We start from the raw sequence: 8,007 nt of genomic DNA, 5'->3' as shown, positions 1-8,007 counted from the left end.
CCACGGGAGTCTCTGAGGTTTCCCTGGCCCCTCGCCCCTGTCCTGCCTGGCTGATGTCAGCATCTCTCTGTGAGGTCACCACCTCCCCACCACCTTTGACCAATAGCCTGAGGTCCTGCAAAAGGTCTTTGTGATGTCACTGCCACACCCCTCCCTTGCTGTGCTAATGTCCTGCCCCTGGCCAGGCACTTTGGAGGTTTGAGCTACTTCCTGTGGATCACCCCACTCAAGGAGTGTTCATTCTAGGAAGCAAGCCAGCTAGACAGTAAAACATCAGACGCTGCTCCCAATGCGCCACTCAGTTTTTCAGAAATTAGTCATCTTGATGGCCAGAAGAGATCATTAGAGCATCTAATCTGACTCCCTGCATATCACAGGCCTCCTGTATGACACAATAGCTTCTTTTGTGGCAAACACATTCCGGAATTATCTGGTTCTCCGTATTAACCCTACAACCAGCGCACACAGGTCCAGATGTGGGCAATCTCTCCTATGGTCACTAGATGGCAATGCAGCCTGGCGCTTTCCCATTCATGTGATGATCCGACATTTTGGTTAACCAATCTGGCCCTGGTCCCAATTTGATGGGAAAAAGGCGGTTCCGCTCTCCTTGTGAGCGATCGTTTGATGCAGGGGATCTTCTGCTGGTGTTATTCCTTGTGGAAAAGTACAAATTGCAAAACTGATGGGAGGGGCCTTCTGAGGTGGTAGGGAGGGGTCACGCTGTTACCTGCAATGTACACAGGCCCCACAGCAGGGACGCACCTCGGACTGTGCATAGAAACAGGTTAAAAGTGCATCACAACAGTGAAGCCGTTGTCAAGATGCTATTCTGTGCAGAGGACTGTAAGACAGCCCCTGTTCCTGATCTGAGGCCTGAATGCCATAGGGATATCCCACTCGAGAGCATTGAGATGTGTGAAGAATTTAACTGAAAAGACAGTGGTCATGGCTGTGCTGCAAAGTCACTGGCAGGTATTATCAAGCACGCCAGGCCTGACTCACAAAAGTTGCCTAAGATGAACAGTGTGGGATCACAACCTGCACCCAGCAAAGCATCCCACAGAACTGGTACATTGCGGCAGCAAGTTCATATGGAGATGACAAGCCTGCTGGACAGGGAATAATGAAAGAGTCAAACAGTCCCTGGGATGAGGAGGTTGTTTTGCTGATGTTTACAGGGAGCTCCTCCTGAGTGTGGGGGGAAGAATGGCAGAAAGCACGAAGAGGCTTGTTTGAAGATTTAACAAGGGAGTGATGGTGGTTAGCATCATGGACCATGTAACTGCGAACACTGTGTGCCCTTAGCCCAGGGGTGGGCAAACTGCCCCATCTGCAGACACTGCCTCTGAAGCTCCCATTTGCTGTGGTTCCCAGCCAATGGGAGCTGCAGGGGCGGTGCTTGGGGCAAGGAGAGCGTGTGGAGCCTCCTTGCTTTCCCTATGAATAGAAGGCAGATAGGGGATGTGCTGCTGCTTCTGGGAGCCACATGGAGACATGGCACTCGCGTTTTTGTCGCTCTTATCTGGACTCTCTGCAATTGGTCCACATCTTTCCTGAAAAGTGGTGCCCAGAACTGGACTCCAGTTGAGGCCTAATCAGCGCGGAGTAGGGCAGACGAATCACTTCTTGTCTCTTGCTTACAACACTCCTTCTCTTATCTCCATATTACAAGTGACAAACTGAGGCAAAGGGAGACTAAACCCAGGTTTTTTAAAGGTATTTAGGCCACATAAATCCCATTGATTTCAATGGGAATTAGGAACTGAAATCCCTTTAAAAAATCTGGCCCTAAGTGATTTGCTCAAGGTCGCAAAGGAAGTCTGCAGTGAAGGCAGAACTTAAACTCAGACCCCTCACGTCTTAGTCAAGTGCGATAACCTCTGCACCATCCTTCCTTTCTCCTGTGTCTGTCTAATGACGTGCTTCTGTCTATCTAACCCCAGACATAACCATGTCTCTGTCTAGCTAGCCACATAGAAAAACATCTGTCTGTCTAGTGTCTACCTGTCTACCTACTTTTCCATAACTAAGCCAGGAGCTAGGGTATTTATAAGAAGTCAATTAAAACCACAAACTAGGAATAAACTCTGATTACGTTCAAGAACCAGCATTCTTGTTGAAATCAGTAAGATTATGTTCACACTGGTTCACTGTATATTAACTGAGGAGATATGAATGAAGAGCAAAGTTAAGCAGCGGGAGCTGAATTAAAACTATGGGTGAAACCCTCATGCCTGCTCTGGCTTCTTGCACAGCCTAAAACTGGAGTTCTGCAGTGGGGAAGCAGAGGCAACAAGTGAGTTTGCAAAAGCTTCCCTCTCCAAAAGAAAGGACCCTAATGAATACAAAGTAAAACATCTCCCTCTCTTTGCCGTGCTCACACGCAGTATCTTCTCATCCTGTACGACCTACGGCTACAAATCTCTCTAATTTACCACGAGTGAATGGAGAGAGTGGGAGGACCAGCCTGTCCTTCTCAGAAGATAGTTCGTTAGCAGAGTCATAAAGCAGCTTCCTAGAGAATACCCACTGATCTCCATCTAAAGGGCCACAATGACTTGCAGGTCAAACAGCATCAAGAAAGATGGTTCCCTTGGAAGCTAGGTGAGTCCAGATGTTCCTGTTCCTTCTCCCGCCTCAAACTAAGAAGAAAACTCAACTATGCAAAAGAGATTTCATTCCCTTATTGGTGTGTATCCACCCTGAACCCATGAGACCTTACATGGGGGCAGAGAATGGTGCCCTGAGGAAGCTCATTCCATACTGTACTCTCTTTATTAACACTCTCCTCTCTCCAGGGCTGTCGAATGGGAATATTTCACCAGCACAAAACTTACTCTGGGACATTTTAAATGAAAATGTTTGATATTCAAAGAAATGAAACACATTTTTAGAAAAAAAAGAAAAAAACCCTCCATTAAATAAGATTCTGTGAAACCAAGGGGTAATTTTAAACCGACTATTTTCCTCTTGATTTGCACAGCATATGACACCTTTTAACTCAGTACAGCACAATGGACCAGACACTTGGTTGGTATACATCACCGTAGCTCTGCTGATGCTGATGGATCTGTGACAACTGACGCCAGGTGATGATCTATCATGATATTCCCAAACTCTGACATGCAGCGTTCAGGATAGTTTAGGCAGTTGGTCCCATTTTACTGCAAGTTATTTTGTGAGGAAAAAATGAAGACAACATTTTGGGGTCAAATGCATCAGCACTTTGAGGACAGCAAAGCAATCACTTCTCTTGGTAGACAGAATGGATTTTGAAGCTTTCCTCAGGTATTAGAACTGAAAGAAAAAGAGACCACTCACCTTAGTCTTTGCCCCGTAATGATAAAACTTGTTGCAAGACAGATCTCTCGTTCTTGAACTCAAATGGATTGTGTAAGGGGTAATTGGAGGTGAGGTTTCTTTGTTCTGCCAACACGAGAGGACAGAATTCATAGAATAGCAGAGTTGGAAGGGAACTCAGGAGGGCTCTAGTCCAACCTCCTGCTCAAAGCAGGACCCATCCCCAGACAGAATTTGACCTCCATTCCCTAGATAGCCTCTTCAAAGATTGAACTCACAATACTAGGTTTAGCAGGCCAATGCTCAAACCACTGAGCTAGCCCTCCTGAATCTCAGGTCAGGCACAAGCGGAGTGAGTGTGTCGTTAAAATACCAGTTGCGTCTCCCGGCAGCATATGGTCTTCAAATATTGTTCAAGTTCTTAGACATGTTGATGCTTCTCTTTGTCTTTCCCTCTGTTTTATGCAGTTCATGAATCTGAGAATCCCCCCTAGCAAGAAGCACGTCCAATCACAAATACACTTAGAGGAGCACGGGAAGATTTTAATCAATATCTGCCAGGATTAGAGCTCTGAAGACGGTTTCTTTCAGAGCAGCAGGACTAGACGTCTGGATGTCGCACAGCCAAAGGGCAATGAGCATTCTGCTGCTCAGCGCTGAGCGAGAAGGAACATTTGCAGCAGAAGCATGAGAGGGTCCAGGAGTCCAGTAAAAAGTCAGGAAATGCACCTGCACGTGCCTGTCCGATTCAGATCTCGATTGGGTGCTGTCAAGGGCCCTCAGCAAAGAGCCTGTCATGCCACATGCCATTTAGCTGAGCCCTGGTGGGATCCTTATCAGGCAGGAGAACGAGGGTGATGCTGCAGCTGGGAACAGGGAAGATCCTGCCAATGTCCCTAAATGCCAGGATGTGACCTCACATCAGATCAGGAGGACCAGTTTGGAGATGATAGCAGTGAAAACTCTGGAGAGGGGGATGTGCCTGGCCAGACTCTGGAAGTCCAGGTGGTTACTGCAACTCTCTAACCCCTCCCTCCCATTGTTTTCTAGAAAAATTGTCCTTTCAACACTTTTTGTAGGATTTTGAAGGTTATGGCCAAATAATTTACTGTCCTGGATATTATGCCCTGCATTGCTGTGTGTGTGTGTGTCTGTGGGGTAGTGCAGACGCCACAACATTTTCATGGCCTCCTCTCCCTTTCCCTCCCCTCCACCAGCCTCTGCTGGGCACAATCCCAAGTGGATGCAGAGCACTGGGAGGAAAGGTTTGGGAAAAGCCAGCTTTGCTGTTTATCCAAGAGTTCAGAGTATGGGCTGTAGGGCTTGTGCTGAAGCCCACGGTCTTTATCAAGTTCAAAACTAGAAATCAGTGCCCCTCTGTCCTTTTCACCACAGGCAGGCAGGTGGGGGTGGAGGGGTTCAAACACCGCTTGGATCAATGCTCTCCATCCTAGCTCAGGCTTTGGTTGGTTTCCTTCATTTCTCCCCCAGTCCTGGTAGCTTATTCTGGAAAGTTTCTCAGGCAGCAGGAATTCTCCATGGTCTTTCAGGAGAACTGGGAGTGCAAACCTGCTCGGGCCTCCATAATAGCCAGGTCCCTACCAAATTCAGGTCTCACTTTGACTAATTTACAAACCCTCTGGCCTTGAAATTGACCAATGTCACCATTTCAGATGTTTCCACCTGATATTTCCTGGTATTGTAACCATGGGGGTCCCGACCACACTGGGAGAATGGGGGAGTTCAGAGGTTGTTGTGGGGGGGTCACAGCATTGTCACCCTCACTGTTGCGTCGCAGTGCCTCTCAGGCGGGCACAGACAGAGCCCAACAATCAATGTGATTGGTAGCAAAGTTCTTTATTTCTCTCCAGCATGCTCTTATATACAATTAAGGCCGGCAATTGCTAATTGGTTAATAAAATACACACAGGCACAGCTATAACTTCATAGGGTAATTATCATCCTGTACAACTTTCTGATTTATTATCCTGTTTACTGCCTACTTGGCAGATGAGAACCAGCCCAAGGTCAGCGTCCTTGAAGCCTAAACAACTCAGCTTCTAACATACCCATCTGCCAAATTCCCACAATTCCCCCCTTTTCTTAAAATAAAAAAGAAAAGGAGAGAAGGCATTAGCAGTACATTCCCAGCTTATAAAATCAATACTACAATCTACACAAACCAAAGCTAAAAGGCAAATAAAAACACCAACTGCCTAACTAAACCGTAACAATATCTTCCGCAATGCCCTGCTTTGACCTAATACATCCCTCCTCCAGGTAATGGAAGTGGCCCAAGGGGCCAGGAGGGTTCTGCCAATGTGCGTGCCACACAACAGCAACGGCGGCCACACAAATAACAAAAATACAAAAGGCAAGCAGCAAAAATACACAGCATCCCTAGCATAAAACCTTGCAGTAAATGTGCAGCCCAGCCACGTAGCGACGACATCCATGACCACAGCCAGAAATCTCCCTGTTGCTGGCGGATGCCCTCCGCTAGATGGCGCAAACGATCCAAATCAGCGTCAATAGCCGCACTCGCATCTGTAATATTAAAGCAGCACATACCCACAAAATCAGAACAGGGATGACCATGTCGCAGCAATAAATAATCAATGGCCAAGCGATTCTGCAAAACTCCTCGGCGAACTTCTCCCATCTCTTGAGTTAACAAGGCAAGAACAGTAGAGGTTAAATTCAAAGCCTTCGCCACAGTACAGGCAAGATGTGCTACGGCATGGTAGTTATGCACCACCAGACCGGGGAGGCCCACCAGGGTAAAGGCAAGGGCTGCTGCCTCTTGTTCTGAAAACAAGGTAACATCTGCCTTGCAGGTAGGGCTTAAGGAAATGCTCTCCCGCCGCTGGTGATGCCCCTTCACTATGGGATGGGGAAACAACAAAGGGGCCACATGGCCAATAGCACAGGGGCCACCTGAACTATTAGCTGGAATGTAGGTAAAGGCTGTGCGGCCGCATAACAGAAACCACCCCAGGGGCAACTTCATATGTGCATAAGCAAAGGTCACATTCCTCTTATGGCGACAAGTAAGTTCCACATTATTATGATTTATAGCTACATGCTTAGTATTAACAAAATTCAGACAGGTAACGGCAACTGTCACATTAGCCAAACGAAAGGAAAACATACTGGCATCTAGCTTATATGAAAAGGCTCCAGGCCCCAAAGCATACAACTCTTCATAAGGTATATCCTTGGAAATACGAAACAGCCAGTGAAACAGCCAGGTGTGCCGCTGCAACACCTCCAATTCGGTACAAACACCCACAAAGCAGGTTTCCATAAGGGCTCCCACTGCAGGAACATGGGGCAAGCAAAAGGCCGTAGTATTTATGGCACTCTGCGCCAAAATCAGCCAAGCATTTACTGGGGGTATAAGATCATACGTGGCACCTCCCCTCACAAGGAGCGCCACAGCAAGCAAAAAGGCAAAACCAGGCGAGGATAAATCTTCGTGTCCAACGGAATAGGAGCCCAGCCCAAAGTCACGGAGGCTTGTGGAGCACATTGGGGAACTGGCCATGCTGCACTGCCTGGAGCGCGCGTCTCCAAACCTATGGGTAACAAAAAAAAGAGGGGGCGGGGGCAACACACTTAATATGCAATCACACAAAATCAAACAAAGCAGCCAAAGGTCCTGGCGCAGCCACCGAGCAGTTGTTCTCCAGGGGCTCGGGTTCCGCGGCGTCTGGGCGCGTCTCGTGGGCTCTTCCGTATCTGCCTGCTGTCGCGCCCGAGGACGCAGCCAAGGCCGGACCCACTGCGCCGGAATCCACCTTGCTTACTAATTTCCCATTTCCCATGCAACTTATCTGATCCCAGTTAGGCCACCTGGCATTTGCCTCGCTCTGGCAGTTCCCTACTTTCTCATAACAACTTTATCTCATCCCTCTGTTCTCGTGACCACGCAACTGTAACTTTCCACCAAAGCAGCATAGGGAAAATGCAACCCCACATCCACATCTCCCCCTCTATTCCAAAACACACACAAAAAAGGGGTTAAACAAAACAAAACCAAAACCAAATAATGCTTCCTAATCTATAGAGCTCATCTATAACCATGCAATTCATAACATACAACACCAACAACATCAAACAAAACAAACATAAATTAACAAGAATAAAACAAAGAAATGGTGTAAATTCTGCAGGGTTCCCCCAGTCTCTATTGCACACCAAATTGTGACAAATTTCCGTTACCAAATCATCCCTCATATGTCAGGTGATCAAACTGACACTGGGGGGGGGGGGGGGGTCCTAGAAAAAACACACCATATAACCACATAAAATCTTCCATAAAACAACACAACAATTCTGGCCAGAAAACAAACACCACAAGACAGAACAGAAAACACAAAACATAAATCTTAACTCTATTAGTAAATGCATGGTACATTAAGTGCTATACAACTAACATCAATTATCTGTAATAGCTAAAAAACAAAAACAAAATATACCCCTACTGGGCAATCAATCATTACTTAAAATACACAAATACCCTTATCAATTTCAGGCAAAACAGGGGAATTACTTCATCAATTAAATCATTTACAATAATACAATTGCATCTTGACTTGCTTCTAAATTCAAAGCTATTGACAGCTTAAAATTTCTGACTTTTAAATTCTGCTATTAAACACTAAAAAAAAAAACCATCACCACTTATGTGCCCTTAAGCCT

This window comes from Mauremys reevesii, linkage group 13 (assembly GCF_016161935.1).
Source record: "Mauremys reevesii isolate NIE-2019 linkage group 13, ASM1616193v1, whole genome shotgun sequence".
NCBI lineage: Eukaryota > Metazoa > Chordata > Testudines > Geoemydidae > Mauremys > Mauremys reevesii.
This window is presented reverse-complemented; position numbering follows the sequence as displayed.